This window comes from Mobula hypostoma, chromosome 20 (genome assembly GCF_963921235.1).
Source record: "Mobula hypostoma chromosome 20, sMobHyp1.1, whole genome shotgun sequence".
NCBI classification, from domain to species: Eukaryota; Metazoa; Chordata; class Chondrichthyes; order Myliobatiformes; family Myliobatidae; genus Mobula; species Mobula hypostoma.
In genome coordinates, this window is record NC_086116.1 from 53,181,335 (window position 1) to 53,195,581 (window position 14,247).

Sequence of the window (14,247 nt, forward strand, 5' to 3'; positions counted from 1 at the left end):
TGGATTTCAATGCTTTAAAAGGGATAGAGAGGGGGGAAAAGGGAGAAGGGGTGGCGTTACTGGTCAGGGATACTATTACAGCTACAGAAAGGATGGGTAATGTAGCAGGATCCTCTTTTGAGTCAGTATGCGTGGAAGTCAGGAACAGGAAGGGAGCAGTTACTCTATTAGGGGTATTCTATAGGCCCCCTGGTAGCAGCAGAGATACCAAGGAGCAGATTGGGAGGCAGATTTGGAAAGGTGCAAAAATAACAGGGTTGTTATCATGGGTGACTTTAACTTCCCTAATATAGATTGGCACCTGATTCGTTCTCATGGTTTAGACAGGGCAGAGTTTGTTAAGTGTGTCCAGGATGGATTCCTGTCACAGTATGTTGACAGGCTGACTGGGGGAATGCCATACTACATCTAGTATTAGGTAACGAACCAGGTCAGGTCACAGATCTCTCAGTGGGTGAGTATCTGGGGAACAGTGACCACCGCTCCCTGGCCTTTAACATTATCAAGGAAAACGATAGAATCAGAGAGAACAGGAAATTTTTTATTTGGGGAAGGGCAAATTATGAGGCTTTAAGACTAGAACTTACGGGTGTGAATTGGGTTGAAGTTTTTGCAGGGAAATGTACTATGGACATGTGGTCGATGTTTAGGGATCTCTTGCAGGATGTTAGGGTTAAATTTGTCCGGGTGAGGAAGATAAAGAATGGTAGGGTGAAGGAACCATGGGTGACAAGTGAGGTGGAGAATGTAGTCAGGTGGAAGAAGGCAGCATACATGAGGTTTAGGAAGTAAGGATCAGATGGGTCTATTGAGGAATATAGGGTAGCAAGAAAGGAGCTTAAGAAGAGGCTGAGGAAAGCAAGAAGGGGGCATGAGAAGGTCTTGGCGAGTAGGGTAAAGGAAAACTCCAAGGCATGCTTCAATTATGTGAAGAACAAAAGGATGACAGGAGTGAAGATACGACCAATTAGAAATAAAGGTGGGAAGATGTGCCTGGAGGCTGTGGAAGTGAGCAAGGTCCTCAATAAATACTTCTCTTCAGAATTCACCAATGAGAGGGAACTTGATGATGGTGAGGACAACATTAGTGAGGCTGATGTTCTAGAGCATGTTGATATTAAGGGAGAGGAGATGTTGGAGTTGTTAAAATATATTAGGATGGATAGCTCCCCAGGGCCTGACAGAATATTCCCCAGGCTGCTCCACAAGGCAAGGGAAGAGATTGCTGAGCCTCTGGCTAGGATCTTTATGTCCTCGTTGTCCACGGGAATGGTACCAGAGGATTGGAGGGAGGCAAATGTTGTCCCCTTGTTCAAAAAGGATAGTAGGGATAGTCTGAGTAATTATTGACCAGTGAGCCTTATGTCTGTGGTGGGAAAGCTGTTGGAAAAGATTCTTAGAGACAGGGTCTGTAGGCATTTAGAGAATCATGGTCTGATCAGGGACAGTCAGCATGGCTTTGTGAAGGGCAGATCGTGTCTAAAAAGCCTGATAGAGTTCTTTGAGGAGGTGACCAGGCATATAGATGAGGATAGTGCAGTGGATGTGATCTACATGGATTTTAGTAAGGCATTTGACAAGGTACCATACGGTAGGCTTATTCAGAAAGTCAGAAGGCATGGGATCCACGGAAGTTTGGCCAGGTGGATTCAGAATTGGCTTGCCTACAAAAAGCAGAGGGTTGTGGTGGAGGGAATACATTCAGATTGGAGGGTTGTGACTAGTGGTGTCCCACAAGGATCGGTTCTGAGACCTCTACTTTTTGTGATTTTTATTGACGACCTGGATGTGGGGGTAGAAGGGTGGGTTGGCAAGTTTGCAGACGACACAAAAGTTGGTGGTGTTGTGGATAGTGTAGAAAATTGTCGCAGATTGCAGAAAGACATTGGTAAGATGCAGAAGTGGGCTGAGAAGTGGAAGATGGAGTTCAACCTGGAGAAGTGTGAGGTGGTACACTTTGGAAGGACAAACTCCAAGGCTGAGTACAAAGTATATGGCAGGATACTTGGAAGTGTAGAGCAGAGGGATCTGGGGGTACATGTCCACAGATCCCTGAAAATTGCCTCACAGGTAGATAGGGTTGTTAAGAAAGCTTATGGAGTGTTAGCTTCCATAAGTCGAGGGATAGAGTTTAAGAATCGCAGGATAATGATGCAGCCCTATAGAACTCTGGTAAGGCCACACTTGGAGTATACTTTATACTTTATTGTCGCCAAACAATTGATAGTAGAATGTACAATCCTCACAGCGATATTTGATTCTGTGCTTCCCATTCCCTGGATTACAAATTGATAGTAAACATTAAAAATTTAAATTATAAATCATAAATAGAAAATAAAAAAATGTAAAGTAAGGTAGTGCAAAAAAACCAAGAGGCAGGTCCGGATATTTTGAGGGCACAGTCCAGATCCAGATCAGGATCCATTCAGCAGTCTTATCGCAGTTGGAAAGAAGCTGTTCCCAAATCTGGCTGTACAAGTCTTCAAGCTCCTAAGCCTTCTCCCAGAGGGAAGAGGGACGAAAAAATGTGTTGGCTGAGTGGGTCATGTCCTTGATTATCCTGGCAGCACTGCTCCGACAGTGTGCAGTGTAAAGTGAGTCCAAGGATGGAAAATTGGTTTGTGTGATGTGCTGCGCCATGTTCACGATCTTCTGCAGCTTCTTCCGGTCTTGGACAGGACAACTTCCATACCAGTACTGTGTCCAGTTCCGGTGGCGTCACTATAGGAAGGATGTGGAAGCATTGGAAAGGGTACAGATGAGATTTACCAGGATGCTGCCTGGTTTAGAGAGTATGGATTATGATCAGAGATTAAGGGAGCTAGGGATTTACTCTTTGGAGAGAAGGAGGATGAGAGGAGACATGATAGAGGTATACAAGATATTAAGAGGAATAGATAGAGTGGATAGCCAGTGCCTCTTCCCCAGGGCACCACTGCTCAATACAAGAGGACATGGCTTTAAGGTAAGGGGTGAGAAGTTCAAGGGGGGTATTAGAGGAAGGTTTTTTACTCAGAGAGTGGTTGGTGCGTGGAATACACTGCCTGAGTCAGTGGTGGAGGCAGATACACTAGTGAAATTTAAGAGACTACTAGACAGGTATATGGAGGAATTTGAGGTGGGGGTTTATATGAGAGGCAGGGCTTAAGGGTCAGCATAACATTGTGGGCCGAAGGGCCTGTACTGTGCTGTACTGTACTGTACTGTTCTATGTTCTATGTTCTATTTCCCAGCACTGAAATGGCTAACACGAGGACACAGTTTTAAGGTGCCTGGAAGTAGGTACAGAGGAGATGTCGGGTAATTTTTTACACAGAGAGTGGTGAGTGCACGGAATGGGCTGCTGGCAACGGTGGTGAAGGCAGATGTGATAGTCTTTTAAGAGACTCCTGGATAGGTACATGGAGTTTAGAAAAATAGAGGGCTATGGGTAACCCTAGGTAGTTTCTAAAGTAAGTACATGTTCGGCACAGGATTGTGGGCTGAAGGACCTGTATTGTGCTGTCGGTTTTCTATATTTCTTGCTGTCCTGTGCATTGGAGGCTTCATAATTGACTGTGATGCAACCAGTCAGAATGCTGTCCACCATACACCTACAAAAATTTTCTCTTCTCAATTCTTCCTACCAAAATGTCACAATTCATGTTTCTCTGCTTTAACTTTCATTTGCCATTCCATTCCACATTTGCCATTCTATTCCATTGGCCTGTTTATATATTCTTTTAGACTATTACTGTCCTGGTATTCACTTTGGCCTCCAACCTTTGTACCATCTGCAAATTGCACCCAAGTCAAAGTTATTAATATATATTAAGGAAAGCGTAATCCCTAACCCCGGATCTTTTTTTTCAGCCTGGAACTTTGCTTTGGCTCCCAGCACATGCTGCTGAGCTCTGTGGAGCTTTATCTCACCCTTGCAGCATCACCAAAATTGCAAAAAAGAAAACAACTGTGAAAATGTGGCTAAAACTCTGCTGGGCTTGTGCTGAATCGAAAGTCTGTTGCAGCTGATCTCACACTCAAGCAAGGTCAAAGACACACCGTGGTTAAAAATGCACATGTAATCCATTATAAATACATTCTGCACCCAGCTTCTAGAAATAGATGTTTTGAAAGTCAACAGCAAAGTCTCGCATATTCAATTTTAGTACAGCAATTCTAATACTTAACTCAACCATTAATCTATTTTTGACAACTTACATCTCTAATAAACTCTTCTCAGGATTCCAGCCGGGTACAAGTATCGATTATAATAGACATATTGATGACTGATTCTGCTATCTTCATCAGGGACACCTGGACACATCCAGAATTTGAATTCCAGTCAGAACTGGAATTCAATTGTGAAAAGGTAGGAGAGCAGAAACCTGACTGGATGAGGACTAACTAATCAGGAGAGACAGACTATGGGGATATAAGCACCACCATACTGGACGTTGCCAGGCAGTGATCATAATATGACTGAATTCATACTGCAGTTTGAGAGGGAGAAGCAGAACTCACATGTATCAGTATCGCAATGGAGTGCAGGGAATTATTGATGTATGAGAGAGGAGCCTGCCCAGGTGGATTGGAGGAGGATACTGGTGGGGATGACGCAGAGCAGAGATGGCTGAAGTTTCTGGAAATAGTTCACAAGACACAAGATAGATACGTACCACAGAGGAAGTTCTCAAATGGCAGAGGTAGGCAACCATGGCTGACCAAGGAAGTTAAGGACTGCAAAAAAGCCAAGGAAAGGGCATATAAGGTAGCAAAAGTGAGTGGGAAGTTGGATGATTGGGAAGCTTTTAAAATACTGCGCCTGTGTCTTATGGTCTTATAAATGTAACACTCATTATTTCTAAAGCTCTCAAGCCAAAACATTGTAATTCATTCTTTCTATGTAGACTATAAGACATAGGAACAGAATTACACCATTCAGCCCATCAAGTCTGCTCTGCCATCTATCATTGCTAATCCCAAAGCCCACTCAACCCCATACACCTGCCCTCTCACCGTTTCCTTTGATGCCCTGACCGATCAAGAAACAATCAACTTCCACCTTAAAGATCCAGATACAGCTCTCCACCAACAACACACGCAGCATATGACAAGGTCTGCACACCATCACAGACTTCAAAGCTAAGCATAGTGAAGTTCCCAGCATTGCTGCCTCTCTCCCAGACAAGCTAAGTCTATTTTACGCTTGATTTAGTGTTGCCAACACTGAGCTCCTGAGGAGAGCTGCCGAAGAGACCTGCAGCTTGGTCATCTCTGAGGCCGAACTACGTAGGTGTTTCCAGTGAGTAGTCAGTCGCAAGGCTGCAGGACCGGAAGGCATCCCGGGGAGAGTACTCAAGAGTGTGCATGGCACCACTGGCAGGTGTGTTTATAGACATTTTTAATGTCTCCCTCTCGCAGTGTAGAGTGCCCTCCTGCTTCAAAACATCCACCATTGTCCCTGTACTCTTTTTCTGTTGCACTCACCTCAATAATAAGCAAATACTTTGAGAGTCTGGTCAAGGACTACATCGGCAGCTTGCTACCTCCCACACTGAACCCCCTACGGTTCGCCTACTGACACAACCGATCAACAGATGACGCAATAGCCACAGCTCTACACACTGTCCTTACACATCTGGAGAAGAGGGATGCTTATGTGAGAATGCTGTTCTTGGACTACAGTTCACCATTCAACACCATAATTCCCTCCAGGCTCAACCAGAAGCTTAGAGACCTTGGCCCTCACCCTGCCTTGTGTAGCTGGATCCTGGACTTCCTGTCAGTTCGCTGGCAGGTGGTAAGAGTGGACTCCCTCACCTCTGCCCCTCTGACCCTCAAGACTTGAGCCCCTCAGGGCTGTGTCCTAAGCCCCCTCCTTTACTCTCTGTGTCACCACTCACAGCTCCAATCTGCTAATTAAATTTGCTGATGATACTACATTGATTGGCCTAATCTCAAATCAAAATAAGGCAGCCTACAGAGAAGAAGTCATCACCCTGACCGCGCCTCTTTCACCTCTGACAGTTGAAGAAGTTTGGTATGGGCCCCCAAATCCTAAGCACTACCGACAGGGGCACAAGTGAGAGCATCCTGACTGGTTGCATCACTGCCTGGTATGGGAACTGTACTTCCCTCAATCATAGGATTCTGCAGAGAGTGGTGCGGACAGCCCAGCGCATATGTAGATGTGAACTTCCCAATATTCGGGACATTTTCAAAGACGTGTGTTAAAAGGGCCCGAAGGATCATTGGAGACCCGAGTCACTCTAACCACGGACTGTCCCAGCTGCTACAATCCGTAAACGGTACCGCAGCATAAAAGCCAGAACCAACAGACTCCGGAACAGCTTCTTCCACCAGGCCATCAGACTGATTAATTCATGCCGATACAATTGTATTTCTATATTATATTGACTGTCCTATTGTACATTATAAATTACTATAAATTGCACATTTAGACAGAGACATAATGTAAAGCTTTTTACACCTCGTGTCTATGAAGGATGTAAGTAATAAAGTCAATTCAATGAAATACACGCACGGATTTAGTCTCCACTGCAGCCTATGGAAGATCATTCCACAAATTTACTACTCTCTGGCTAAAAAAAAAAATTCCTCCTTACCTCTATTCTGAAGGGTCACCCTTCAGTTTTGAGGCTGTGCCCTCCAGTTCTGGGTACCTCTACGATAGGAAACATCCTCTCCACCCACACCCTATCTAGTCCTTTCAATATTGAGATCCCCCCCCATATTCCTCTAAATTCTGGTGAGTACAGGCCCAAAGATGCCAAATGCTCCTCATATGTTAACCCCTTGATTCCAAGAATCATCCTTGTGAACCTCCTCTGGACTCTCTCCAATGACAACACATCCTTTCTGAGATATGGGACCCAAAACTGTTGTCTATACTCCAGGTGTGGTCTGGCTAGTGTCTTATAACACCTCAGCACTATCTCCTTGCTTTTATATTCCATTCCCCATGAAATGAATGCCCACACTGCATTTGCCTTCTTTACCGCAGACTTAAGCTATAAATTAACCTTCTGGGAGTGTTGCATAAGCAATCCTAAGTCCCTCTGCATCTCTGATGTTTCAACATTCTCCCCATTTATGTAATAGTCTGCACTATTGTTTCTTTTACAAAAACGTATTATCATACATTTCCCAACAGTGTATTCTATCACAAACAAGAGAAAATCTGCAGATGCTGGAAATCCAAGTAACACACACAAAATTCTGGAGAAACACAGCAGGCCTGGCTGCACCTATGGAAAAGTGTACAGTCGACATTTCGGGCCAAGACCTGCTGAAGGGTCTTGTCCAGAAACGTCGACTGTATTCCATCTGCCGCTTTTTTGCCCACTCTGCCAATTTGTGTAAGCCCTTCTAGAATCTCATTTCTTCCTCAGAACTTCCTACCCTCCACCTATCTTCGTACCATCTGCAAACTTTGCCACAAAGCCATCAATTCCAATATCTAAATCATTGACAAGAAATGTGAAAAGCAACGGTCCTAATACTGACCCCTGAGGAACACCACTGGTCACTGGCAGCCAACCATAACAGGCCCCTTTTATTCCCTCTTGCTCACTCCTGCCTGTCAGCCATTACTCTATCCATGCCAGTATCTTTCCTGTAATGCCATGGTATTTTATCTTGTTAAGCAGCCTCATGTGAAAGGCATCCTATCAAACGCCTTTTGAAAATCCAAGTAAATGACATCCACTGCCTGTACTTTGTCCACCCTGCTTGTTACTTCCTCGAAGAATGCTAAGGAACGCTAACAAATTTGTCAGGTAAGATTTCCCTTACCTGAAACCATGCTGACTTTGACTTATTTTATCATTAGTCTCCAAGTACCTCGAAACTATATCTTTAATGATAGACTCTAACACTTTCCCCACCACTGAAGTTAGACTAACTGGCCTATAATTTTCTTTCTATTGCCTTCCTCCCTTTTTTAAAAAGTGGAGTGACATTTGCAATCTTCCAGTCCTCCAGTACCATGCCAGAATCAGGTGATTTCTGAAAGATCATAACCAATGCATCTGCTATCTCTTCAGCACCTCTTTCTGAACTCTGGGACCTGGCCCGGGTGGCTTAAACCTTTCAGTACTCAATCATTGGCTTGTCCTTCCTTACATTCATGTTACACCCACATCTACTTGTAAACCAGCTGGCTGATCTTCAGCTCTATCATACTGATTCCCATCCCCTTGCCATATTAGTTTAAACTACTCCCAGTAGCTCTAGCAAACCTGCCCACAAGGACGTTGGTCCCCCTTGGATTCAAATGCAACCTGTTCCTTTTGTACAGGTCCCACCTACCCCAGAAGAGGTCCCAATGGTCTAGAAATCTGAATCCCTACTCCCTGCTCTAATTCTTCAGCCACACGTGTATCTGCCATCTTATTCTATTCCTATCCTCGCTGCCGCATGGCACAGGCAGCAATCCCAAGATTACTCCCCTTGAGGCCCTGCTTCTCAACTTCCTTCCTGATTCCCTGTATTCTGATTTCACTGGCTGCTCCCACTCTCTTTTCAGGATATTGTGGACGCATCCAGAAACATCTCAGACCCTGGTACCTGGGAAGCAAGTTACCACAAAATATTCTGCAGATGCTGGGATCAAAGTAACACTCACAACACGCTGGAGGAACTCAGCAGGTCGGGCAGCATCCGTGGAAATGATCAGTCAACGTTTCGGGCCGGAACCCTTCATTGGGACTGAAGAGGGAAGGGGCAGAGGCCCTATAAAGTAGGTGGGGGGAGGGTGGGAAGGAGAAGGCTGGTAGGTTCCAGGTGAAAAACCAGTAAGGGGAAAGATAAAGGGCTATGGGAGGGGAAGCAGGGAGGGGATAGGCAGGAAAGATGAAAAAGGAATAGGGGAAAACACAATGGATAGTAGAAGGAGGCGGAACCATGAAGGAGGTAGTAGGCAGCTGGGGGAGGGGGCAGAGTGAAACTAGGATAGGGGAAGGGAGGGGGGAGGGAATTACTGGAAGTTGGAGAATTCAGTGTTCATACCTAGGGGCTGGAGACTACCTAGACAGTATATGAGGTGTTGCTCCTCCAACCTGAGTTTAGCTTCATCATGGCAGTAGAGGAGGCCATGTATGGACATATCTGAATGGGAGTGGGAAGCAGAGTTGAAGCGGGTGGCAACTGGGAGATCCTGTCTGTTTTGGTGGACGGAGTGGAGGTGCTCGACGAAGCGGTCCTCCAATCTACGTCGGGTTTCACCGATGTACAGGAGGCCGCACCGGGAGCACCGAATGCAATAGATGACCCCAACAGACTCACAAGTGAAGTGTTGCCTCACCTGGAAGGACTGTTTGGGGCCCTGAATGGTGGCAAGAGAGGAGGTGTAGGGACAGGTGTAGCACTTACGCTTACAGGGATAAGTGCTGGGTGGGAAATCTGTGGGGAGGGACGTGTGGACCAAGGAGTCACGGAAGGAACAATGCCTGCGGAAAGTGGAGGGGGTGGAGAGGGAAATATGTGCTTAGTGGTGGGGTCCTGTTGAAGGTGGCGGAAGTTGCAGAGGATAATGTGCTGGATCCGGAGGCTGGTGGGGTGGTAGGTGAGGACAAGGGGAACTCTGTCCCTGCTGTAGTGGTGGGAGGATGGGGTGAGGGCCGAAGCACGGGAAATGGAGGAGATGCGGGTGAGGGCATCATTGATGACGGCAGAAGGGAAACCACGATCCTTAAAGATAGAGGACATTTGAGATGTCCTGGAACGGAAAGCCTCATCCTGGGAGCAGTTGTGGCAGGGACAGAGGAACTGGGAATAGAGAATGGCATTTTTGCATGTGGCAGGGTGGGAAGAGGTATAGTCAAGGTAGTTATGAGAGTCAGTGGGCTTGTAGAAGATGTCAGTGGACAGTCTGTCTCCAGAGATGGAAACCGAGAGATCGAGAAAGGGGAGAGAAGTGTCCAGGATAGACCAAGTGAATTTGAGGGCTGGGTGGAAGTCTGAAGTAAAGTGGATGAAATTGACGAGCACAGCATGGGTGCAGGAAGCAGCACCAATGTGGTCGTCAATGTAGTGAAGGAAAAGTTGGGGAGCAGTACCAGAATAGGTTTGGAGCACAGACTGTTCCACATAACCAACGAAGAGGCAGGCACAGCTGGGGCCCATACGAGTGCCCACAGCTACACCCTTGGTCTGAAGAAAGTGGGAAGAGCCAAAAGAGAAGTTATTAAGTGTGAATACCAGTTCCGCCAACCGGAGAAGGGTAGTGGTGGTGGGGAACTGGTGAGGTCTATTGTCCAGAAAGTAGCGGAGGGCTTTGAGGCAAGTAAGCAAGTTACCAACTATGTTTCCGTTTTGCATACACAGAATCACCATCTGAACCCCTGACTACAGAGTCACCTATTACTGCCGCCATGCTCTTTAGATCCCTACCTTTCTGAGCCACAGGGCCAGACTCAATGGACTAAATAGATGTTGATGTAGGCCATTAAGTTAAAACAGCAAAGCTAAGAAACATAGTAAAAAAGAGATGGCCTTTTCCCTAAAATTATGTGTTAAAACTTAACTTGGGCAGTTGCCAATGACAGTTGCATAAAGAAATTGTACCTGGAGGCGTGCTGCTGTGCTGAACTCAGGAAATAACCTCGTTCTGTGATATCAGAAAATAATGGATACACACAAGTTAGGCAACATCTGTTGAAAGAGAAGCAGAATTAAATTTTCAGTTTAAGGACCCTTCAGCCTAAGATATAAATGATTTGCATTTAAAATTTGCACACATTTATCCTGTTTCTATGCTTTAGTACCCAATCTATATATAATTTTGAAATGAAAATATGCCAAACAGAACTACTTAATAATATGAGGACACACACAGGGAGCAGCTGTATGAGGATAATATACTCTAAACTTCTCCTCCAGCTCACTCACAGTCCTTCAATTACTTATCAACACTGGCTCAAGCAATCCCCATCTGACAGAACCATGGGGGAACTTCACTACACATATATAGCAATTCAAAATAAAAGGCCAACCATACCTTCTCAAGAGATGGGCAGTGAATGACTCAAGCCAGTCACACCTTTTTGCCTGGTTGTCAGAGAAAACAATCCTTTGACATATGTGTATATATTTAAGTTTTAAATATATAGCATATGGTATAGCTTTGTTGTATAGTTTTTTCAGCCATTGCTGTCAGGCGATATTCAACATAAATAAAGTATCTCTGGTCAAAAACACATAATTGACCAACTAAAGAGAAGTACAGAACTTTCAGAACCCACAGTGCTCCTTCACCTGTTGGTAGGGTCTTGTTTTATTTTTACTTTTACTTAGAGGTACAGCATGGACCAGGCCCTTCCAGCTCAACGAGCCCCACAGCACAACAACCCACCAACTTAACCCTAGCCTAATCACAAGACAATTTACAATGACCCATTAACCTACCAACTGGTATGTCTTTGGACTGTGGGAGGAAACCAGAGCACCTGGAGGAAACTTGCGTATTCACGGGGTGGATGTACAAACTCCTTACAGAAGGCGCCGGAATTTAACTTCAAACTCCAATGCCCTAAGCCATAATAGCATTGTGCTAACCACTACACTACCATGGTTTGGCTTTAACTCATTCTTCAGTATGTAGATATTGATGGAAAGACCAGCATTTATCACTCAATGCTAAATGGTTTTGAGAAAGTAATAGTGAATATCTCTTCAAATAACCAGTATACTTCCACATTTTTTGAAGTAGAGTTTCAGGATTTGTACCCAGCAATAATGAAGAAGCAGGAATATATTTCCAAGTCAGGATGGTGGGAAACTTGGGAGGTGAATTCCTCCATACCAAAGTCTTATCCTTCCTGGTGAAAGAGGTTGTGGGTTTGAGAGATGCTATTGAAGTAGCCTGGGTACATTATTGCAGTGCATTATGTAGATGGTAAATACTATAGTGATTGTGCATTGTTAGTAGAGAGAATGACTCTTCAGGGTATTGAGGGTGCCGGTGAGGAAGGCTGTTTTGACCTGGTTGGTGTTGAGGTTCATGTGTGCTATTGGTATTGTGCTCATCCAGGCACTTAGAGAGTATTTCATCACACTTCTGACTTGTGCTTTTTAGATAGTAAAAGGACCTTGTGGTGTCAGAAGTGAGTCACCCCCCACAGAATGCTCAGCCTATGACTTAAGCTTAGAGCCACACGATTTAAGAGCCTCACCTAGTTAAGTTACTGACCAATGGTGATTCTCAAGATATTGATGGTGGGATATTCAATGATGGCAATACTGTTTAATGTCTAGATTTTCTCTTGGAGATAGTCACTGCCTTGCACTTTTGCAACACGAATGTATTTGCCACTTATCAGTCCTTTCCTGAATGTGGTCTATATCTTCCTATAGACTAGTGCTACTTCATTTGCTGAGGAGTTGAAGATGTAATTAATTAAACATTACACAATCATAATGAAAGGAAGGTCTTTGGGATGAAGTAGCAGAATATGGTCGAGCCTAGCACACAAACTTGAAGAACTCCTGCAGGGATATCTGGGGCTGCAGCCATCTTCTTGTGTGAATGCTTTAGCTTTACCTTTATCAGTTCACTATTACTAAGGTTCCTTAAGGTTGTCATAGCTGGGGTGGGTTAGTGGTGATAAGCTTCCACTACCTTGTAAATACTCCCAGTGGAATGTATCTCAAGTAACCTCTGACAATGAAGTCCAGCTACTTGCCTTCACATGTGGCTTAGATATGAAGCCCATAGACTGTTTCTATTGAGAGGAGAAGGGGCAAAGGTGTGTTACTGGCACCTTAAACCAGTTACTATGGGCAGATGGGGCTCATCAGCTAAGGTTGGCCCCCCGTCTAGGAGAGGAAAACTCTGATCTCAAAACTCCACTGCCTTGCAGCTATACCCACTCATTGTGAAGGCTTCGAGAGTAAACCCCAAGTAAAAGTACGGAACTGGAGTCTCTTAGGCAGTCCTACATTGAGTTCAACACTGACTGGCAACTCTCACAACGCCACAGGTGCCAAACTGTATCGGTCCCTGCCATTCTGTTGAATTTATCAGCTGCATTGAGAGGGGGAGCCTGCCGCATGGGCAACAGCTTGCTGTCCATATTGTACTGCCCTGAGTGAGTACTGGCTTGAGTATTGACTGCAGTGTTTCACAATCAATATCAACAGCTAGACATAACATCAATGTTGATCCCAACCAATGGAGGGCCTCTATATTGTTAAGGATGGAGATATTTTGGAGCTTCCTCTTTGTATTAGATCTTTAATTGTCCATCACCTTTCACAACTAGTTTCGGCAAGACTGCAGCTCCGATTCTACATTTAATGAGTTGTTGATTGTGAACATTTTGAGAGAAGCGATAAAAATAAACATATCTCTTGTTACAAATAGGTGGCACCATTGGTTCAGTGGATAACCCATACCTGGGAGCCCAAAAACGTTTGTGCTCAAATTCCAGCCCAAAGGGCTGAGCGCACAATTCAACTAACATTTCAGTGCCACGCTGTATTTTGGACAAAATATTAAACAATAGTCCAAAATGTCCTCCTGAACAAATATAAAAGAATATGATTTGAAGTAAGCAAAAAATAACCACAGATGCGTTAAATTTGAAAACTAGAAAATGCTGATAATGATTGGCAGCATCTGTGGGGAGAGAAAGTTTTGCCCACTTACTGAATATTTAACTCTTATAAAGTATCCAATATGAAATTTGTCCTGGAGCCTCCAAAGCAGGTATTGAAGCCACAACTCGTCATTAACTTGGGGTTGTTGTGCTGTGCAGGAGGGGGATGAGGGGGGGAAGTTTCCTTCATGATCAATTCCTCACGCTGTACAAACATTGCAGTGCTGTCTCATTCCTGTTCACCAGATCTGGAACACAACACAATCAAGTGCCAATTATATTACCTGCCATGCGAGATTTCAGTGATTATTTTGGTAGCTGTGTACATTCCACCTCAGGCCAATGTCCAGCAGGCTCTAGACAAACTGAGCAATGTGTTCAACAGGTATGAAACCGCACACCCTGATGCCTTCCCTATCATTTTGGGGATTTTAAACAGGTCAGCTTGAAAAAGTCACTCAATAATTACCTTCAACAAATAACTTGTAGTACACACTGTTACACCAAGTTCTAGAGTGCCTACCGTGCTATCCCATGCTCACACTCCGAAAAGTCTGATCACCTGTCTGTACTTCTACTCCCTGAGTATAGGCAGAGACTGAAAACTGCAGCACCAGGAGTGAGAACCAAGAAGGTTAGACAAGGG